Source organism: Formica exsecta, unplaced genomic scaffold (assembly GCF_003651465.1).
Source record: "Formica exsecta isolate Colony F162 unplaced genomic scaffold, ASM365146v1 scaffold1473, whole genome shotgun sequence".
NCBI classification, from domain to species: Eukaryota; Metazoa; Arthropoda; class Insecta; order Hymenoptera; family Formicidae; genus Formica; species Formica exsecta.
The window spans coordinates 108,296-132,920 of NW_021848804.1; the positions used below are offsets into that span (position 1 = coordinate 108,296).

Consider the following 24,625-nt stretch of genomic DNA (forward strand, 5'->3'; position numbering starts at 1 on the left):
ATTATTAAATTATTATCATTAAATTTTTATTATATTTGATTAGAGCAAACAGTAATTTTCTCGAAACGTATACATATAGATCCAACTATAATTGTCTGAATTGTAAAATATTTAACGTCGAAAATTTCGAACTTTGGGCCGGACCAGGTGTGAACGATGTTCTTGAAAACTCGCCAGACTCGCTCAAAGAAAGAGCGTTCTCGCAACTCTCGAGTGAGCGACGTCTCTTTACAACGAGTTTTGAGAGAAAAGCGCCGCTCGATCGCACCTGTCCGAAATTAAATATCGTGAATACGAGATATAGGGGACAATATGAAAGTGAATCTCGCGTAGAATGCGAGAATCGATTTAGCCGAAGACACGGGGGTGACCCTCGCGTGGCGCGCGTCTCTTCTCATCTAGGCGTGTTTTCCACGGAACGTTGCACGGCGCGATAAACGTAATGCATCTTCAACCAGACCGGGCCAACTCTATTAGCATAAATTGAGCCGAGATACGCGCCTCGGTATAACGCCCGACTTTTACAACTATTTTTATTGCCTCGACTTTATGCAACCTCGCTGCCGCGACGGCGGCGGCGGCGACTGCGCGCTCTCGAGACTTACCTTTGCCCCGACATGGAGCTCGTCTAAGTTAAACACGCGCGCTATCGCGAGGAGAACACACACGGGCTTTCTGAATATCTTTTACAGTCCGTTTACTTACTGCCATAAGCGCGCGTCGCTGGTGCGTGTGATGTAAATAGAGAGAAACCTTTACGCTCACGGTACGCACGCACAGTAATCCGGCGCGTTTACGCAATACAATATTGCGAAAATACAGGTTGATCCTTAGGCGACGGTTTGATGTTTATTTAATGTTAACATGCGACGTTGACTCTAGTACCATTTCGCGATACATTTAAAGAGGAACTGATTCAGCTATGTCAAAAATTAATACATCTAACAATTCGAGATTTATAAGTTTGACATTGCGCAAAAGTACACTTTTAGCCTTTTAAAATGTAAAATTAATAATTCTTTTATGAATTAAACTAAAAAGAGATTTGCCCTGTACAATATAATTTAATCTCAAAATCGTAAATATGTCGAACTAACTGTTTAAAATGATTTTACCACGAAAATTTTATAAAGTAACTGTACATAAAAATTCATGAAAATAAAAATTTTAATTCTACAAAGCAAATTTTAACTTTAACTCGTAAATTAGTTATTATTTTAAATTTTACGATACAACTCGATTCGTATTAACTACCGTTTGTACATATCATTGATTAAACTGCTGATGACAATTCATATAATTATATCCGTTTTTGTTATCGGATATGTAGCGGATGTAATATAACAATGATGAAACGCGCGTTCGAATAATTGCAACGTTGTGTCAGAGATTTTCAGATTCTCGTCATCTCTCGCAGAAATACTCGTGTATCGTCACATGTGTAAAGTTACGATCTAACGGTTCGACGCACACGCGTTGCGTCGTATTTTAAGACGAGCGGCCGCAGCGGTTGCTTTATAACGAAGCACGTAACTTATTTCCGTGTAAATCATCGTCGGTTCGCGACCAAGTTTTCCCGTTAGTTTAACACGCTCTGCGAATTTTATTTTAGGCAGTGAAATTCATGGGAGAGAGTTGAGGCGGTGTTCGTGGAAAAATCGAGATAGTTTACATTTAATTAGTAGGCAATGTGTATGTATATGTATTTAATTACATTCCTTTTTTAAATTTTTATTTATCCTTATATTCATATTTTCTTTATTCATATTACATATTTCTTTTATTCTTATTTATTTTTTAAATTCTTTTATTCTTATTTATATGTAATTACATATTTCTTTTTGCAAACTTTCTCTCTGTATAAAATTGCACAAAGCAAGTGTTATAATGATATGTGTAATTATTTTTAAGTCTCTTGATATAATAACTTTATTTTATCTCACGTATATTAGGATTTCAGAATAAAAATAAGCAGAAGTTACAAATTATAAGATACGATTGTTAAAGTAGACCACCAGACCAATATCAAATGTAGTTCGCTTCTGTGTAATGCTGCGCACACATTGACTTTTGTCTCGTACATACACGATTATATTTTCCTAAAACCGATAACGCGCATATTGACGTTGGCGAGGTTTATTTCAACTCTGGACGTTCGGGTCCCGTTTTGACCCGAGGTTAGCCTCTGGTTAGGTCACGTTCGACCCGCGACTCGCCAGCTCGTGGCTGCGGCCACGAGCTGCGGCCTCGTGGTCGTCGTAATAGGTACATTTCGGCATCAATGGAATGTCGGCGTTTCGTATGTGGACGCGGGCAGGGCGCGTTCCGTATAAACCCCAACGTTATGCGAAGTATTCTAATATCCTACGCGTCCCATAACGTACCATTGATCGATACGAACGCATTTACGTCCGCGCCCGCCCCCCCCCCTCCGCGCGCTTATACAGAATCCACTTCCGGCGCATATGCATAAAATTTTCCCCAGGGGTAAATTCGCGTGCCCCTCCGCACGCGCTAGCAAAAGGTTTCCGCGTCTGCTATAACTGCTAAACTACATTCCGACATGTTATTCCAAACATGTATTACCAAACATTACGGGGTTGCGGTTAGTTCGGTTTTGGAAAACGGAAAAGCTCGCGTAGAACATTACGCGTCTCGTATTATATTTTCGTATTATATCACGTCTTCGCTAACGCTTCTCTTTAATTGCTGCGCTATTATACGCAGCGTTCTCGTATAATGACCGTGATTTTTTTTTTACAGAAGAATATAGATAAACGAAAAACTTTGTAAAAAAAAAAAAGAAAAATTTATGATGTGGAAAATTTAATGAATGAAAGTGACTTTGGGAGTATATTACGTTTAATGGCATCCATTATTGCAGATAATGTACGGACTTTCATCTACTCGCCTCGTATTATGATATGTGCTAATGGATATCCGAGCACGACGTTCACGTTTGTCTATGCGCTATTTGCACGGATCCCTAACAAAGTTGGACAACAAAGAATTTCGCTCTAAACTGAATTCACAACTTTGTTGGACAATAGAGTTGGCTAACACTTGTTGACTTTTGAAAACTCGTTTACATGTCGATAATTGTTGGCCAATACAGTGTGAAAGACCGCCCCTGGTACTCTTTATAAGATAAAATTTCGAAAAACGGTGAGGAGATATTCTATTATTTGAAATAAAGAAACAAAAAAAGAATACAATTGTAGTCAAATCATTAAAAAAAATAATTCTTCAGAAATTCGTGCGTTTAATCGTATTTTATGCAATATCATTTCTGAATCAGTTTATGTATCATTCTGAAACATAATCCATTTCAAAACGTCTTTTCATTTTGGTCTAACAATAAGCTCTTTTACTCGAAATTAATTTACCTCTTTCATTATTTCCAAGTTTACTTTGCAATGCTATTTTAATTAATTATACCATCCACGGAAAAAAAATTGCAATGAACAGCGGAGGGGAAAGGTCAAAGCTGTTGATTGAATATAAAGCGCAGATTCGTTCGATTATATTCGCTCGACAGATTACCGTGAAAGCGATTCGTGCAAATCGGGACAGTGGTTTTATGTACGATGCGCCGGATATGATTTTATACATCCGACGTTTCGCGATCGGGCGTTTAACGTGGAATACGGTTGATAACGGCACGCCGTGCACAGCAGCACCGACGTTTTTCTCGAAAGTATCCCGAGAGGAGACCATAGGGAACGACACAAGCCTCTCTTCTGTGCACTCGCGCGCGAACCATGTTACTTTCCGCGCGCTTAATCGCATTTGCATAATATCAAAATGCCTTTAATGCGTATACTCCGTATCCGCCAGGAGAAACGATTCTCCCGAGTGTCGTATGGTCCCCATTCCCGCTTCCTAAGTATTTTCCTTTTCTTTTTTTCCCTCTCGCGCTCTCTTCCCGTATCGCACCGATGAGAGCGAAGCGGAGATGCGGCATTTCGAGAGAAACGTATCTATACTTGGTTCATTATTCATATCGAAAGAAGGATGCTGATAGCGTGCTTGTATCGTAAAAGGGAGAAATTTCGGTCATAATAGTGGAGAGAAAAATCGGAAAAGAAAAGGAGTGGAACGGAATAATTTTTCTAAAAAGAATAAATATCTTTCTTTTTTCTGACATAAAAACGCTTTAGCATGCGTTAAGAAATTGATGTTGCCCAAGTCGGAATTGGCGACTTGATGTGATATGTAAGTCAGATTTAAGTACCACGCTCGATATCAATAAAGTAACTAACGATACCTTTTCTACGCGGAACTGGCGTTGGACACCGAGTCGTTTCTCGGAGTTCCCTTTCACCGATCGATCGATCGATCGATCGATCGATCGACCGGTGAGGTGAGGAGAGGTATGGAGAGGTGATTACTCGAAGGCAAACGGATTCCTCGTACGGGCAGAAACTGCCTCGCGACTTCACAAAAGCGCTCCGCAAATATTTGCGGCCACACGTATATATCCGCGCCGTCGATCTCCCTCGTCCATTTAACGGATCCGAGACATGCCACAAGACGGACCCATCGCGGAAGCTCGTCTATACTTGCTCTCCGGAAGGAAAAACTCCCCCGCTCGGAGAATCACGACCGCGTCTACTGCGAAAACCAGCAAGAGATGATGAACGCTGAGTCTCGAATTCGGTCTTTCGGCGAGGACAGCGAGGCGCACCGCGCTATTTCCGAACAGATCTCGCGCCCGAATAAACTTCCCCTGAACAATTTGCCGAGAAAGAGACTTCGCGACCCACCACCGTGCGGCCATACGGCATCCGGACTCGAGGACGCGGTCACGACGCGATCGATGTGAAGAATGCAAGGAATCTTGGTATATTCAATTTAATATAATAAAAAGGGGACTCTCTACGTATTTGAGAATCCTTGAAAGTCGGGAACCCGAGACACATTGCTCTCATATAGTCGAAGGATAGTCGGAAAAGAGTGGATTTATAAGGTAGTTGTCCTGAGAAAGATAGTTCCTCTTCCTTTCTTTTGAAAAAAAATAATTTTAAATTCTTTTATTATATCAATCATATTAGAGTTAACAGTAAAGTAATAGTGTAATAAGAAAATTATATGTAGAGAAATATATAAAGCGTGTACTTAAATGCAAGATATATCGGATGGTCGTTTATTAGTGATGCAACTTGGGGATTTTATATAAACAATAAATAACAGAATATATAAAATCTTTGTGCAACGTTTTGTTTTCAAAATGAGATTTTAAAAAATATTTTCTGCTTTTTAACGATACTTTTGAATGACGTTGTGCCACAAGTAAATAAATTCGTTTCAACAGCAACTGAATAGAAAAACATGATGTTAAAACGTACAACATATAAAAAAAATACTAATATTGATGTTTTAAAAAAAATTGATTTTGTAAACATTCCAATTATTTTTTAAAATTGATTTTTCTCTATGTATACATTGATAGCCGTTATTGAAATATATGCTAGTTTTTCTTTGTTGATTTATATCGCCAGTTAAAATAAGCTGCTTTAAGCATGCGGATTTTTCAATTTTTGCTTCCTCATAGAGGAAGCTTTGTGAGCGAAATAAAAATTAAAATGATTTCTTTCACCGGCACTCACCAAATTCAGTACCAATCATCCTTTAATAATATTCTATTCATGTAAAAAAATTTAATCCGATATATCGAAAATTTGCGAAAGTTACAATGTATACAGACATTTCTAAAAAATTTAAAATTTTATAAAAAATATATTATCTAAGTTTAAAAAAATGGCAAAAAATATTATTAATTTTCTCTCCATTCTTTAAAATCGACTTTCTTAAAAACGAAGAATTTTTATTTTCTCGAAAAAATATTTTATTTATTCTGTATTTTTCACATAGAATTATATAAAAAAGATATTCTTTCGGAATCTTTTCCCAGGTTACATAACCAATGATGGACGCATGTTTTTACGCTCAATTTCATTCTAAAGCTTAATCGAATGAATGATTTTTGATCTCGCGGAAGACATTCCAGCCGCGTTCTGGTCGTAGGCGAGGTCTGGCTCGGCGAATCCCGAACCGGACGATGCTCGTAACTCTCGGCCGCGATAATAACGCGGCGACGAGGTCTATAAACGAGCGGGCCACGTACGGGCCGGCTCGTTTTCCACCGTGTGCGGCGGGGAATGTTCAGTATTTCGTGGATAAATTTAGCCTGGGTCGCGCGTCGTACGTTGCCCGCGCGCTTTTAATGTCCATTGCGGGCTTCCGAGGAAGACGGAGTTGTTTGCTCCGAGGACTCCTCTCCTTCCCGACCGACGAGTCTGCGAGATGCAGGCAGAGAGCAACGGGAATTTTGCCGGTCGCTGGTACATAAAGATCCCACGAAATCCCCGATCTCATTGTCTCACCTTGATACATGAAACTGGAACTTGCCAGGCGCATTGTAATAGGATTGTCTTTGCGCGTTCCTAGCAACCGTACAGTTGCAGTGCCAAGATATTAAATCACGTTTACAGGAATAATGCAGTTAGTTCGTTATTACGTGAAGATTCTATTTCGCAAGCGCGTATACGGCGTTTCGCATATCTGTCGGTTGCGCCGACTGTTTCGATGTCGAAACATTATGACATAACCACGAACTTATTTGATTATTATTCATGTTCCGATTAAAACTATATTATGATTGTTATATTAATTTGAGTAAAATATAAAATTATATTATGTTATGTTCATTATAATTAAAAATTATATTTATTTTTTATTATATTAGTTATTCAAATTATATATCAATTTATGACATGAAAAAATAAATTTCTACAAAGATCTGTATACGATTCATAATGCGTCAGTTTCAAATCAAGCAAGATTTATGATTGCTAAAATGCAAAACAATTGTAGGAGCTCTGGATGATCATAATCTCGAACGCTTAATCTCTCATGTCTGTTATGTGTGTATGTATGCACTTGAAAACAATAGAATCGGAAAGATTCATAGAATCTGTAGTTGCTTATTGAACCACTTCGTCGTTCTCTCATTGTTTCATTTCTTTCTGTGAGATTTCTAGCCTTGTAGCGAATTTCATCTAAAAGGAACTCTCTGGATATAATTGAATCAGCGTGAGATGAGAAAAAAACCTGGATCTTTGTATCAATTAATATCTATATTAAGAAAAGCTTATATTAAATTGCAGATGAATGACAGAATATTTAAAAAATACTTTTATGTATGTGTGTCATTTAAAAATAGTCTTTATGTGATAATTTTCAATGTGAAAAATTGTTTTTAATATTTCTCTTTTTTTTTTATTAAGCAAATTTATTTATTTTACGGTAAATATTTATTCTCATGATAAGTCCATGCCTCGTTTATAAAGTTGTCGAAATCGCGCGTAGGTAATCAATCCCATTGTAAAGCTTTATTTCTATTTGTGATCCTTTATTGAACAAAATTTTGTGTATTTTTACTTCCGTTGTAGTTATATATAGCTTATAATTACAGTATTGCAAACGGTTAAACCAATTTTTAATTGAGGTAAATGCGCTTCCTCTCGTGACCATATTTCCATTACTCCAGTTTTTATTTTTGATTCTGAAATAACGCACGGTCACCTAGTTTGTGAATCTCAATATTATTGACGCTTGTAATTTACTAAATAGCTTTTACATATAGTAAATAAAGCAATCAATCATTGTTTTTTGAAATGCTATTAATAAAATACGGAAATTTAATATATTAGAAAGTACAGCATATTTATATTCAATGTTCGCGTAAAGAGAAGAGAGAGTGCATATAAAAAAATTATATTGTTTTAATAAAAAATTTGATTAATTTACTTTTATTAACGTAACTTTAAGAGATAAAAATTTTTATTGGATATTTTTACATAGAAAAGAAATTACAATACCTATATTTTATTCTCGATAAAGTTCTCGTTATAATTAAATCTTTTATGCGAATATAATACTGCCTATAAATAAATTAGACCAATTGTACAAAGAGCAACTAACTTTAAATGAAACTCTTCCATTGGAATCAATTCGTAATAAAAGTCACTTTTATCAGTCATATCAATGTTTGTAAAATTTTTCTCTGGACATATATTTTTTCCGTATATTTATCTACTTATATTTATAATACAACTGAATACTTTAAAAATGTATATAAAAATACGCGTTTAAAATGACAATTTAGCTGCTATTATTGATATCAACGTGGCTGGATTTTATTGGTCGTATATGTTATTACGAGCCGACATTTGCGGATTACAGCTCGATCGATCGTTGCCTACATACCGCGATTAATAGATCGCCATTATTGGCTGTTTAGAACTTTGTACAGAAGGCTGCAGTTAAACGCGAAACTACTTCCGCGCGTTCGCTAAAGCGAATCTCGTTGGACATTACGTACGTTCCTGCGATACGTTCTCCCGTGTGTCGTACAGTCGACTACAATGGCCAAGTTAAAATTCAGAACTTGCAAAGTATGTGTCCGGTGCGCGTAATAAAATCAATTTCGCGCGTCTATTTCTCGAATCTGTTTGTTTCCTCCCGACGAATTGTCCAAATCAATTTCCCTCCGCTTTGCGTGTTCGCCAATACTTGAAGCCTTATCGATGAAGGCTCTTATGTTTTATCTAATGAATACTTCACGCCTTCTAAAGGGCATCCTGCATCGCGTGAACGAACATTGTAGTATCGTGGCCTTTGCATTATCTTGCACGGGACGGTGGCTTTGACTATAAAAATATGGACTGCCAGTAATTAACTTCAGACTTGTAGTCAAGATGTGTCGTGCCGCCATCGACCAATTGAATAATGAGAGAACTAAAAATTTTACTATTCAAATGTCTGATTTATTACACATGACAAAATATATGTCACATTATGTTATAAATTAAGTAATGCCATAACGCTTATTCTAAAAGCTAAAGATAAAGAATGATTCGATTGTTCTTAATATTCAATAGTAAATGTGGCAGAGTACTAGTCATATATGTCATCAAGTTTCATATAAAATATATAAATCGACATCAATCAAAAAAATATTTCAAGAGATTGTTAAAACAGAATTTCGATTTAATTGCATCATGGAATTATCACAGATCAAGCTATGTATAATAGGAAGACACAGTGAACAAACATTTTGATGAGATTTAAAAGCTCTTTTACATATCTATTTATACATAAATTTCCAACTAAATTGTGTATATTATCGTAATGTTCGATAAATCGGCGTTACAATAATTAATTAGAATTAAATAAAAATGATTATTTTTAATGGTCAGTAAATGTATATACAAATAATTATTATAAATATTAATATAAAAGTTATTTATGTTTTATGTATTGATTTATGTATTTATTAATGTTATTATTTGTTATTATATTCAAATTTTATATTTAAATACATATTACATTTCTTGTATACATTTGTTTTATTATCTTATTTATTTTTCCTCTTTATATTTATATTAATATTTTGTTATAAATTTTCTTGTGCACATTTCTTTAATAATAATTAATTTTACATTTTTAATAATTTATAAACATTTTATATACATCAAAAATTATAATTTTTAATTTTTTAAATATTATTTTGTAATTAAAAGATAGAAAATACAATTGTATTTCAATAGATGCAGTTTATTTCCGGGTCTTTGGTCGATGAGGCGGGGTTTAAATATCGAAGATGTTGTATTCATTGTGGTGCACAGAAATCTTATAAGAAAAGTGAGAGACTGGCAGTCTATACTTTTATAGTCAAAGATTCAAGATCGTTGATAATCAACGAAACGTTTATTTTTTAATTTTCTCGATTAAAATCAAAAAGATAAAATTCACACAGTATCTTTGAAATATTAATACAATTAATATTCAATGATCGATAATGTTCTTACTAATACGTGGCCGTATAATGTTGTAAAATGTCGACTGTAAAATGTAGGCTGTAAAATGTAGACCGAATCGCTCAGTGAATATATGTCCGTAATAAAAGCACACAAGGCCATTTATTTAGAAAATAATAATTTTTGTGACTAGACAATTCAATATACGCGTTAATTATTTTAAATCGCCTACAGTCACATCATTGTAGTTAGCCATCTTTCGCACACGAATATATAGACCATTCGTAATATTTGTTTTAATCAACGAGCAACAACAAAGAGATAACTGCGTAATAATATGGTTAACATGCGTGTAATCACGATTGATTAAGTTTTTATTGCTATTTACCAACATAAATAACGAATCCTATATAATATTTGAACAAAAGTATCTTTCATCTATTATTCGTATATATAATATCGCCGGTAAATTATTGAAAAACAGCATTGTTTTTTCCGTAACTTTTTCAGAAAGAGGTATCGATGTTTCTCGATTATATCATATCATAATTAACATAATTCTTGTATAGTCGTCGTTACAATTACCCAACGAAATCCAACATGTAATTTTATCTATTTAGGGCAGAGATTGACGGTGAACAAATTTGAAGATTTTATAGCCTGCACGGAGAGATTTACAACTCGCGCGCACGCAGATGACATACCCGCATCAGGCGACAAAGCGTTCATGACGGATGGGAGGGATAATAGAAACTCTGAGAAAGAGAGAAGAGAAGCCCCGCGTTTCTATCATCCTAGAAAGGCGTTCAAGTTGACGCCGTTACATTTTGAAGAACGCTTAACGATGATGCCCGGCCGTGCAACTCACAAGGCGTCTTACTCGAAATTAACGGGGGACTCGGTGTGAGATGAAGAGAGGTATCGTGCTGAATCTACTTGGGACTTGAACCGACGATGTCAGAACTTTCGACGGTATTTACCGTCGGTGAAGAGGAGGAGGAGTCGCGCCTAATTATCGCGAGTATCTTACATCACTGCGTGCGCTGAGGGGATAGATGGAGATAAAGAGAAGAGAGCAGATCAACAGCGACGGTTTTAGTAAATGCAGAGTCTAAAAGCGTGAAACATTAGTACATAACAAATTGTTGGAACTTTCATTTAATTGAAAGACGGTTCTAATGGCATAATTAAACTAGAATAATAATAATAAATGCTAAGTTGTAAAAAGATGGAAAAGTTAAATTAGACAAAATATTTTAATAAATATACTATTATCACGTCGTTATAAATAAATATCTGCTTTAACAATTTTTGCTTATCTTTTCCTATAATCACTGCGGTTCTTTTTATCAAAGAGAGATATGGCGAGAAATCCATCACTGATGATGAACATGGAGGACGAAAGAAAATACCCACGAAAGTCTTTGATGTCTATGACGAATTTAGAAGACAAGCGAAAGATTGCAGAAGAAAGATGAACGAGGAGAGAGAAAGAGAGAGAGAGAGAGGGATGAGAGAACGGACGAGAAGGACTTGTCTTCGTATTACAATGCGAAAGTTTCCAGTCGCGGACTTCGCATCTCGAGCGCAAACTCGTTAACCGTCTCCGACGTTCGCTTCCCGCGTTAGGAAAAGCACCGCAAGTAATACGTGCGCGAGAAAGTAATATTAAAAAAAGAAAAAGTAGAGGCGAACATGAACATTGATGCATAATAAACGCGATGCGGTTGAGCTTGTATTCGTTCATTACGCGCGATCGTGATATAGTGATTATCACTCTATATCAAGGCGATGCTTATATGAACATTGATGTATAGTGACGTTATCCTTAAAGGAAATTGCTTCTTAAACGGAGCCCTCATCTCGTTTCCGCAAATGGGAGACAAAAGTTTCGCCGTTATACTTTTAATGAATATTAATAATTCGTGCGCGGTATGTGCTATCTTCATAATTATCACAGCTATTCGGAGCCGCCGCGTCATTTCCCGACAACCCAACGCGCCGACCATTTTTCATTAGTAATTAGTATGCTCAACGAAAACCCGTTAAATGCGCGCGCAATGAAGCGTGATACGCGAAAAAGAATATCATCGATTGATATTTATCACCGTATAATCAAATAAATGCGGAGATACAATATATTCGGATATGTATATTCGGACGGCAGTTTCAACTTTCAACAGACGGCAAAAAAAAAAAAAAGAGGACGTAAAGAGACGTGAAATAAACCGTTTAACGACGAGAGAAGTATGCGTTAAAGCTTCTTTCTTTATTTCGATCAGAGTTATTAAATGTGCAAATAAATAGCCAACGGCGGACGGATTATACGATGAACTAAAGCGTAAAAGCTTGCTGAATAAATTGAAAACGGGGCGAAAAGATCAGCCTTGCGAGAAAAAGATTTAACGCGTCTGAATGGTAATTAAATTATTTTCATCTCACGATGGGATGAGATCACGCTGTAAACGACATAACGAGAGAGCGTAACGACCGAAAGATATTCGAGGGAATTAGTTGAAGAGCAATGGTAAAATTAATCTCGTTCGACTATTCGTGAGATTCGGCTTTCGCGGTAACGTTACCGCGCGATCTCTTCCCGTGTAACATCGAAGAGAATTTACAATAAAGCGATTAATTCATATTTCATATTGCTACATCGCAATTCGAGATTCGCGCGCGCGCGAGCACGCATATCACGGCGCCGGCGGAGCTTTGAAAAGTTTAATTACGAATTCTGATAGGAATACCCACGGTGACATAGGTGGTCCCAATAATATTTCCAGCGACCAACGAACGGGAAAGCGTGGAAAAGTAAGCAGAGTAACTCGAGCCTGAAACACGCGTAACACACGGAGATTCATTTCGTCGGAGAGATCCCGCAGCGCGAATTTTACGAAAGAAAATCCGCGTTTTCGCGCCGGGCGATTTGCATACGCTATTTTTTCGCGGGCAAAAAAAGCTATTTGACGTTCTGAATCCGCGACGTTTGAATGTCGCCTTGACGTCAACACGACGTCACCATAATGTCACCACTGTCGTTGCACGAATGGACCGCATTCGGCAATTTGCATTCCGACCGCCATCCGCGTGGTATTATTCCGCCGACGGAGCTTTTTCTTTTTTTCTTTTTTTTTTTCACTTGCGAAACCCCACATACCCTTCTGCTTTCGTATTCGACATTAATTTAATACTCTTCTTCCACCGACGGCGCGCGGCAGCGTTGTCAAAACTTTACATTATAACATTCGCCATTCCATTTCAATATTCAGAATATCGTCCCTCTCGCATACGAAATTAACGGACGATAAAATTACCGGCCATTTCAATTACGATTATTTAACCGTTAATTTTATGAGAGAGGGACACATGATTCTGTATGGGCGCGCACACACACGCGTAAAATGCGATGCGAACGATGACGTGAAATGTCCGGAAGATTAATTGGCCGTCATGCCTCGTTCTTCGTATCAATATTTCTGCCGTAAATATTGGCATTTATTCAACATTGTTTTTATTCCGTATCAATTGTTTCGTGATACACATATCGCAGCGAAACCGTTATTATCACGAAATTATACAGGCATATCTAGTTGTCTATTATCTTTGACAATGGATGGGAATGTATGCTTGCCACGTGGTAAGATCCGGGATTCACAGCCCGTCGTAGCTCAGCCGTGTCAGCCGCCGCCGCGGTTGATAGTATTTATCGCCGCTTTCTACGACCCACAGCCCGATCAAGATTACAGAACGTTTTTCCTCGCCGTCTTTCCGCGGGTCGGAGGAAGCGCAGGTAGCTTTGGAAGATCGATGGTTATTGTCGTTGATTACGGTTGTACGAAATGCAAAGGAATCGAGGCCCCGGCGAAATCGCGCGTCGCGTTACCTTTTGTGATGCATACAGGTAGCATCAAAAGTCGCGTTCTCTAATCTTGACGAAAATTTTACAAATTCCTTACATAAAAAAGTACATATACTTTTTCTCACTCCTTCATCATTTAAACGTTTCGTGCTTTATAAATTGTTAAAATCTGCCGAATTAATTAGAGCGTGTGAGATTTTTTTTTATCATCTATGTTCACTTTTTTAAATAATTTGTTTCATTCTTTTCAAATCGTTTAAATATTCACAATCCATCAACGTCTCGACATAGACACATACGGCGGTATTTTTCCCACTTAAAATTCCTATTATATCAGCGATTGAAAAAAAAAACGCGAAACTCTCGGTACACTCGGTATATATATATATAAATATAGCAACGCTTTATTACATCCAGACAGAGCAATGTGTCACGATGCAAAACCGCCATTGTAATTAACGTAAAAGTCGCGAATGCGGTTGGCATCGCGCTCTCCATGACGATCTGATATGCGGCTCGCAATGTCTCCATTTTCACGTTCCCCTGATCGTAGCGGGAGGTAGGGGGAATTCAAATTTAACGTCGTAGTTACGTTAATTGGCGCGAGCTAAATCGACGAGTCATCGTATCAAAGAATCCGCGGCCGCTCCCCTTTCCCCCCTGCCCCTCTCCTCCTTCTCATCCTTTCCGCTCTCGCATTTCTCGTGTCGCGCAACAATACGGGGTGGGGGGGGGGGCGAGGAGGGGAAGAGAGGGGGGCGCGCGCGGGTTTCATTTGCGCTTCCGGCGCACGCTCTTTTTAATATCCTCCGAGGATATTCGCGCGGTTTTACAATTCATACGTGTAGGCGGCGATAGCAACGGCACCCTCTCCTCCCCCCTCCCAGCGGGGTGCTCGCCGGGTTAATTAAATTTACCGCCGCCCCCGTCACGGCACACGGTTTCCGTCTCGTTAAGGTTACGACCTTCGCGTTTCATCTTGGTAAAGCGACACACAATCCGCGTGACAATTCGTTTCTCTCTCCCGCGTTCACCGGAAGCCTCGACGCTACCTCGCCTGCCCCTGGGACCGCGAGTCGTTCTGCATTACAAAGCCGGCCTCCTTCCCCCCCCTCCCTCCACCCTTCGCTCTCCGCTCTCTTCCTCCTTTTCAACGGTACCCTCTTCCTTTCCGCGACTATGCCTTTTATGCATAGGACTATTGGCGGGACGAGACGGTCTCTCTGTGATCGGGACCGTCGTAAAATCGCGTTCTTCCGTTTATTGTTGCTCGATGAAAACTAGCTCCATATCGAAAATAACCGCGCGTTTCCTGTCGGTCGTCGAATAATTAAAGTATCCGGACGATATATTATACATACATATTCTCTAATGTAGGATATTTCTAAAGATAAACGCATGGAGCATATATCGTCAGGCGATATTTTCAAAGGTATAATTTATGCATCGTATATATAAGATGCACACCCGCACACAGCAGCTATACGCAGATCTTTTATATGCAGATCTTTTGTACATCTCATGCAAGCATTTTTTTTTTTTTTTTAAAGGAGAAGCAATAGTCGAAAGTATGTATATAGCGAGCAGATCGAAAATATCACTCTTAAAACGTGTTATTCGCGAGTCATTTTGCCGATCGGCGAAGTGAGAGCGTTACAAATTAACGACTTTCCAGCAGTTTCATAGAGACCGTATCATTAAATTGCAATTTTCGCAGCGGTTTCCGTCGAGGCTCGTTAGACGAAATTTTCGTGGCTTTACCGTTCCCATTGATGCGATGGTCGGCCGAGCAGCGAGAGACGAGTCGAATTATCGATCCGATCAGGTGGTGGCTGGCTGATCGCGTTCGCGGACAAGCTCTTCCTCGATGACGAGGATATTATTAGCTCGACGAAGGTTCGGGTTGATGAGCTTGCGCCAAGAAGGCGGCTGCTTCCGCTCATCCGTAATGCTATCGTTCACACTTTCCCGCCCATCAGAGGAGCGGAAGCGTGCCGGACGACCGTGCCGGTGCATCCGGTATATATCTCTGCGTCCTTCTTAACCGTCGACGATTAGTGCCGTTTTGCGCCGATTGTTGTCAGAATTCATCCAATCGAGACGCACTCATCTCGTCTGCGGAGCTTCGACGACTTTGGACGGTCTAGTTATTCGAATGATAAATAAAATAGAAGGAAAAGCCGCAGGCGGATATTTATTTATATTGATTACGTTTTGATAGTCTTTTACCATCTTCTATCTAGGACAGAGTTACGAGTTTCAAGAGGATTTGAAAAACGGATAATTCTCGCGTAAATTATAAGCTGCAGGGCTGCAAGGAGATATAGCAAAACCTTACTTTTCATTTAAATTCCACTGAACTTCAATAGATTTTTAATTTGAAGACTAATTATAAAGACATTGAAAGTTGCATATTAAAAGTTACGGAAAAGATGGCATTTAATTTTCTCGAGAGATTATTCTTCTATATATTCTCAATATATATAAAGTGTTCCCGGATCATCATCCATCCTGTCAAACTTTTGAATAAGCGCATAAAGATAAATGATTTTCCAGCTGCCAGAACATTCACAGTCAAGGAAATAGTGCATCGTATATATATATATATGTCTTCTGTCGTTATTTTATTGGCATTTGGTTCCATCCTTTATTCGCGGACATTCAAAAGTTGGAAGCACAGACGAGAGAACTCCGAGGCACCTCGCTGCATCGACAAATACATCGACAAATATACGACGGAGAGAACGAAGGGAACCCTCGCGAGGCTCCTATCGTCCATAGGAGGCGCCTTCCATAGGTATTCAACCGCTATCGCTCTCACGCGCGCAGGGAATAAGAAAAAGAGGCGAGAGAGGCCAGGAACAGGACGTTGTTTCCCGGAGCGAGGCTTCCCGGCGCGTCTTCTTCGTTCGTGCCGGGAGAGAGACCCGCCCTCCGTTATTGCTTTGGCAAACTCTTAAATACTCCGAGGAGCGGAACTTTTAAATTCCAATAAATATTTAAGTTCCTCAGTATTTCAGCTCATCTAAAAAGAAGGAGGGAGGAAGGGAGAAGGAACCCGCAGGCTCATTCCGTTGTCCCCGAACGTCACGTCGAGAGCCGATATACATATACATGTACGTGTGTCTGTAGGTGTACATACATACATATATCGGGGCCATCGTGCACATATACACATACATATGCTAGTATACTATACGCAACGGCCTCCTCCACGCCCAATGTACGCGGGGGCGTACATAGCACGCGAGTGTAAATAGAGACATATATGGTTCATTGGTATTCGTCACCGAACGTTTACTCTACCACCAACGGTTACGCCGGTTCGTATCGAGTCGTTGCTCGGTGCATAAGCTTAACTGAGCGTTAATCCTTGAAATTCCGTCCTGGTTTCGATCTTGCCGCTGAAAACCCGTTAATTGTAAACCGCGCATATGCTTATGCACTTGCTTTAGTCAAAGGGGATATGCGTGAACGATCCTTTGTAAAATAATAATAATAATAATAATAATAATATGCTCTATATATAGTGGTTATTTCGCGCGTATAAAATGAAATTTATAATATTCCAGAGAGAATTCTCTATAACGTGTTCTTTCCGTATATATATATATATTCATGAAATTTTTAATGAATCTGAAAGATAAAATCTTTAAAAGAGATTTCACACACAAGAGGATATCTCTAGAGTAATTCTCAATATTAACTATCCTGAAAATTTTGTTTCAAACGTGGTAAAGTTGATTAAGATGGAATCCACTTCACTTTATTCGATAAATAAAATTCCATTACACTCTTGCATCTGGTTTAATTTGCTAAAACGTGCTAGATACCGTTATCCATTAAATCTCTCGGCCAAATGTTCACACATAGAGACGACGATAGTTTCCGAACACTATACATCTCGGACACGAATAAATAAGGCATGGTCTGGGCACGCATGTAGCTAGGATAGGTGTAGGTAGGTACAACAGTAGACGCGCATAAAATGTCGGAAGGTATTGCCCGACGTACGTATGCGAGAAAGAAGGGGGTAGAAAATGCTGGGTACGCGGCAAAAGTCGCTGACCTTCCTACCAGTCACGCGCGGGAACAACGTTCCTCTTCGGGGTCTCGAACGTGCGCGCGTTTAGCGTCCGCTCGGCCTAACGCGCTCACGGCGCTGAATTGAATTTTAACGATGCGAGACTCTCTCCTCCATCTGTTTCGGGAGCTGCTCCGGCGGATTCACAGATTCACCGCGTCTAAAAGCGCGGCTGCTTCTCGCGCAAACGTTACCGCCCGATTAATATTACAGAGCGTCGGGTTGCTCACACCGCATTTTAACGGTCGATCCCCCGCCCCAGCGAAATATAATTCAAATCCCCGATGTATTTGCGTACACGTTCAATTTCCACGCGCGCGATGCAACGGAAATCTTAATTTCAACGAATCTCAAGGGCCCAGTTTAGAGCGTCGAAAAATTAGATCTTTTTTTATATTTTCCGAAAGCATGATGTCTGAAGAATGTCTCAAATTTTATTGAAAAATTCGCAAAATTGACGGAGTTATAAGGCTTTCAATAGGATAGCGCGTGAATCTTCAAATACGCTTACGAAACTTTAAACGTGTTTTTCTCGAAATGCTATTTTCAAAACTGTTGCGATGAATATCTAGAAAACTAATGGACTGAATAACTAACTTTTTTTTTAAATAAAAAAATACTTTTTTGATACTGAATCTAAATAGAATTTAAAAAATTAATATTTTTCTGACTTTGAAGAAGTGAATAAATTTCAGCAAAATTGAAATATGTAATTTTAAAATGATACTGCTTTATTATTCTTCAATTTTCTCTAACGAAATTAGGTTCAGTATCTCATAAATATCTTATAAAATAAAATTAGACTGAATTTTATCCATTTTAGACAATTACACGAGAAGCATGTCACACTGTCAAACTATGTATCTTCGAACATGTTATGTCCATAAGATCGTATTAATCAAAAAAAGCTAGTGTACTGTTTAAACATCAATAAAAACATATATAAAATGCCAAAGAGATCAAATTTTAATATTCTTCAAAAAAAATTCCTAAAAATTATCAATTTTTCGTACTGCTAGAGTAAACTGGGCCCTTAATTGTTGAATTTATCGAGTGCTTGAGATACTTTGGATACGTCACTCTTTTAGTTTGATACTTGATATAATTATACTTATCATATTTTCTCTTTCGATGGGAAACAATGCAATATTTTTTTTCGGTTATTGATAATGCGTCCTCTTTAACGGTGTTACAATTTAAGTGGCACGTTTGTGCTCTGTATACTTTGCATGCCTTTTATGAATGTAACGAGAATATCCGAATGAGTAGTTCGCGTGTTTCGCAATCGCTTTGTTTTTTCATTAACCTCGATTACCCCGTATGCGGGCAATATTCCGAATCGACTACGCGTCGTAAACGATTTTCAAAAAGATTGTTCACATTTTTGATGTGTTTTTTTCATGCTCGGCAAGTTTTGCGATAAGCAAAACTTTGGTTCCATCCATTTTGATCTTCTCTAACTACGTGCTTTACTTAAGCACGAACATATACGGGAAAAAGAACGCGTACGAACATACATGATTCGTGCTGTCCGACCATGTGCTATTAGAATATTTCGTAATCATTTTTTTCTCTTACTGAGTTTAACGATCCTATTCTTTAACAGTGTTACAAGATGATTACAAAAATATGCAAGAATAAGAGAAATTGATTTGACGGTTTTAAAAGGCATTTATAAACTCGCTATAAAACAAATACACCATGCTCGCTACGTTAATTTCCATTTCGCGTGCCTAATCGTGTAACAATATCGGCGTTAAATATATGTATATACTAATGTGTTGGAAAATGTATTAACCTGACTCTTGATATTCGATGTTTGATTTTTGTCGGGTAGCTACGACGATACGGCGAGCGAGTAGGTAGCAACGTGTCTCGATAATTTATAGACCGATCGAATTCGCCAGATGGTACCGTTTATTCGTCGCTGCGGGAATATCTGAATGATCGAGGGAAGAGACGTATAGCCAGCAAATTATTACTCTATCCGTCGTCTTCTGTTCCCCCTTGCCCCACCTCCCTCCTTTCGATTCCTCGAATACACGCTTCAGGCGAGCACGTGCGTAATCGTGACATCTCTCATCGGATTTCCGGGGTCGCGAATGATTTTAAGTTACCCGTATCGCGTATCGCGACCGCGGTGTTCCTTAAGACCTTACGAGGTTTATCGGAGCCATCCGAGTGAACGAGCGACGTGATAGCGACGTTCAATCTAGCCTCGGCGAAGTAGGGATGGGGCGCTCGCGTTTCTATCAAACTCATTTCTCGATGACCGGTAATCTCTATTAATTAGACCATCGTAATTGACAGGTCCCTCTCTCGCCGAGGTCCTTCTCGCGAGCGGAATCACGGAACTCGCTCGTTTCGACGCCACGAGATACTATATTTCGTGGCGAAAACACGTCCCCCTCTCCTCGCCCCCCTCGATACGCCGGCTATGTTCTCACTAGCAGCAGGGGTGTAACGACGGTCTTTAGCCCCTTTATCCCCCCTACCGTGTGTGTGTTCGTTATAACGAAATCCCGCGGCCGGGGCCACTTAGGCACGTGAGCCTCCAACGACGTACCGTGCACCAACGTCGTCGCGTAATCACAATGGTTAGCGCGATTGCGATCGGCTAATGACTGAAAAAGTATACCCTCGTTAAGAAATACCGACACGATCGAGCACTCCCCGCGAGATCTGGCCGGCGCTCACGAACATAAAAATCAATTTCGGTCTCGAACGCAAAACTCGCCTCTCTCGCGCGAAGGCGGTCATTTATTATTAGAATTTGACACACACACACACATACACTATTTCGCTCTCTCTCTCTCTCTCTTTCACTGCCAAAGACAAGTCATATTTGTCATTATAAGCGAGTGCGATTCAGGATGATAAATATATTTCGCACAGCGGAATGACAAATTCACGATAATCGTTATCGGTATTAATCAGCGACAGATAGCGTAGAGAGCCCTTATGTTCATCCGGTTGTACTAGAACGCGCGCGATGCAATTTGCGAAATTTTCAGTGTTATTGATTATTTATAATTGAATTACGCATGTGGATAATCGTTGAAAAATACGATTTAACAAAATGAAAATTTGCAATTTTTAGCAATTTACATTCGTGTTCTGATTACTGAAAATTTCGCAGCAATATTTCATCGCTCTACCAAATATATTTTTCGCGTTTAGTGATTCATAAAATCTCAAACCTCATTACATTAATTAGAATTAATTCGACGCTTAACCGAATTATATTTCCGCATATAACGCGGCCGGTGTTGCAAAATCTACAGAGAGATTAGCGGGTCGTTAATCCAGAGGTTAATTAACCTCGATCGCCAACTCGCGCTTTCATGCTCAGAGGTAGCCTCATTACTCGCGATGATAATCGATGACGTCGATACGGCCCGTGCGTCGCAAATCATTATTCATTGTAATCATATAATATCGAAACGGTATCCCCTATGCAAACATTACGCTTCGATAAGGCGTCTGGGACATTCTTCTCCGGAGACGTCATCCGAAAAACACACCCCCTCGGTGTGCCACCCTTACGTGTGCCAAACGCGTCGCGCAAGGTGCACCTTCGAGAACGAACCCTCCCCCATATCAGAAACAGAGGCTCGCGACGAATAATTTCACTTTGCGGGCCGCGATAAGGACGCGAGTGCATGTTACCCTACCCGGTATGATTGCGGAATCGCGTGATACGTTTCGCCGCGAGCCCTGCTCGTGACTCGGCCCTTTCGCAGTCGCTGAAAGCCGGGACGGGAGAATAAGAAGAAGAAGAAAAAAAAGAACTGAAGAAAGGAAGAATTCCGGGAACGAGCCGCACGCCCGTTGTCGTTACTCTCTGTCTCTCTCTCTCTCTCTCTCCCTCTTGGTTTTTCAACGACGCGAGAAGGATGAGAATTGCCAGTCTCCCCGCCTTGTCAAGAGATGTTATATATCGCAAATATTAATCGCGCAATCGATAAATTTCTCAGGTAACGTGAATCAGGAGATGTGAAACTGAAATATAAATCTCGAGAGTGATGAAATCTCATGCAACGCGGACGGCGATGACGACGAGAACGACGTTGACAATGACAACGACGACGACGACGACGACGACGATGTGAATAGTTTGTGCGAAGAGTTTGTTTGTTTCTTCCTACTTTCTTCTTCCCTTCACTTCCATATCCACAGTCAGCTCTCCCGGTCGAGTTTCCTTAGAGCGAAGCCGCAAGGGATTTGCGAGTCCCGCGGCGTTTGCTCGCTGGCACACAACGATTGAATTTCCGATGTAACTGGCTAACCGCAATCACCTTCCACCAGTTTGGATGAGAGAGCGTTTCCATCAAATATTTGCGAGTCGCGAGGCGATCCCTCTATAGATAGAAAACTCCAGTGATTTTTTTTTTCCCCTCCCCTCTTCATTATATCAGATGAGGAACCGTATCGATCTTACTTTTCAGCTTCTATATGCTTACGCGACTCCGTAATTGATATTTTAGATTTATTCCTAAAAGCGGGAGATCTCTTTCCTTCATATCCTCGGACCGTTCAATCCGGTTTTACGGCGCATCAAAAAATCATGTCTTAGAAAAAAAAAAAACAATCTGTTGCACGTATCAGGCAGTCAATGGGTTTACTCGCGTTGGCAAGTAAGGGGTATCAGTCGTAACATATCTCGGGCAATCGAAGAGCAGCGTCGTTAAAGGACTAAATAAATAAGGATCGGCGATATATAAAGGTATAAACGGATCGACGGATGCGCACGTGGGCGGATTCAGTAGCTGCGAAGGAAGAGGAGAGAGAATATTCGCGCAGCCCGGGCGCGATTTTTCAAGGCGTAACGTCGTAAATATTCGCCGACGAGACGAACGATACCATCGTTGGCGGCGCGTATGCCCGCGCAGCGCCGGCATATTATTAGGACGAACTATACGAGCCGGAGTATCGCGTAAATACCGCCCGATACCGATAAATCCGCGAACGGCTGTCCATAAATACTTGACGGTATACGTGCGCGAGGGGCCCCCGAGAACGCGACGGCCGGCTACTTGGCCGACGGCCAGCCGGATATTTTCGTACTCTCGGATTGCAGCAAGGTGCGCAACGACTGCACATGCACATGCTCGTAGAGAGGAACGCGCATTGACTATTTATTCGGTCACCGCTTAAATCACTAGTCCGGCTAGATCTAACTAGATCCCCTCGCCGGTGATGAAAAACCACTGGCTCGCACGTGAGAGTCTCGGATAGCGACGCCGGCGTATTTTCGCGAGGTAAAAAGAGGGCCTCGGTACGTCTAGTCACGGTACGTATATCCATATCCGTTCGTGTCTACGTATCTCGGCGTATGCATCTCGGATGTACGTAGGTATGTATAAACGCGGCGCGCACGTACGCACGCGTAAATTTCCCTGAGGTTAGCGCACTCGTCGCCGCCGCCGCCGCCGCTGCTCCGACTTACCTCCTGTACTCCCGAGGATACACGAGCGCGAGTTTACGGAAAATGAAGTTATGTTTGAAAATTTTCCGATCTGCGGCATATCAAGCGTGCTCTCGGAAGGTAGGAAGCGGAAAAACTATGCGACAACGTCTAGGCAGTAAGAGGCCTTCAGAAAACATATTTATGTTAACAAGATTATTAGATTACTTTTAAAATAAGAAAAGTTTGTCCATCTCGTAATCTCCATGTTACTTTTTTTCTATGTGCGAAAAAATTTGCAAAATTTCAGATACCATGTTTTTGAAAAATATAATCCTTTTTTCAATTTTTTTGTTCGCTCTTTCTCTTTTAAGAGCCCTATAAAAGCATTGCATCGTAAAAAAGATTGGAGTCGTCTTCGTCCGATTCTTCTTCGTTCTCGGGATGTTTGATACAATCGCCTAAGATTGCCACTGGTATTCCGAGATTCTAATCTCCGATTAAATCTATTCACGATAATCGTGACCGCGCGCGCGCGCGCGCGAGAGTCATTGAGAGAACGTGAAATCGTTAGCCCCCCTTTCTCTCTCCCTTTTCCCGCCCACGTTGGGGGGGTACCGACGACGGTTTACGATTCCAATTACGCGGGATCGAAAGTGGATACCCTCGTTCAATTAAGAAAAACTAATTTTCTCGCTGCGAAAAATCCAAGCGATTGTCGCAGCCTGCGCGTACGTTTTTTTCCTTTTAGCTAGAGCGGTAATTCGTGCGAACGGTCGCTCATGCTGGATTAAATTTGGCGCTTATCGTATTACCCCCGCGCATGGTTAATCTCTCAACGCCTTGGAAAGAAGGCGAGCGAAACAGCGGGCAAACAGCTGTTCGAGCGTCTGGAATCATCCGAGAAATGTCACATCGCAGCGCAATCGACGCAGAATTTTTCCAAATAAGTTTGGACACTTCACTATACAAGTGACGTAAAATAATAAAATGTCAAAACATAAAAATATATCGACTTGTGCAATATCTAATCTTCTTATCAATTTATGTTAAAATAATTACTATTCTAATTAAAATTCATACTTATGTATGATATATAGGATCATCCTATAATAGGCAGTTAATGATACATTTTAGCAGACTTGAAAAATTTACATTACGTTAGCTTCGATATCTGCCTCGATATCTGTTCACTTTTACAGTTTAATCCTGTAACAAAGATGGATCTCTATTCTCCTATAACGACCGTCCGAATTTCGATCCTCCAATTAAATGCCGCTCGAAGGGATAAGTTCTACCCAAGAGAAAGAGAGAGAGAGAGGGAGAAGAGGGGCGAGAGAAACAAGTTGACCGTACTAAATCCGATATCCTGCGTCCAGGCTACTCCACGGAGATACGTCGATATAAACGTATAGGATTTTTATCGGTAACCCCCGTTCAGGATTGGCACG

At 40.0% G+C, this 24,625-nt stretch overlaps 1 protein-coding gene and 1 long non-coding RNA gene across 2 annotated transcripts in view; one reads left to right on the top strand and one right to left on the bottom strand.

Moving 5' to 3' along the window:
* The window catches only part of LOC115246312, a 61,211-nt gene extending 50,139 nt beyond the window's left edge, over positions 1–11,072 (top strand). The window contains exon 3 of the long non-coding RNA XR_003885652.1: positions 10,445–11,072. This is a non-coding gene — a long non-coding RNA (uncharacterized LOC115246312). The remainder of the gene's footprint in view (positions 1–10,444) is intronic.
* LOC115246328 (hemicentin-2-like) overlaps positions 1–24,625 on the bottom strand; it is a 129,584-nt gene that overhangs the window by 72,869 nt on the left and 32,090 nt on the right. The gene's annotated exons all lie outside the window — the stretch shown is intronic.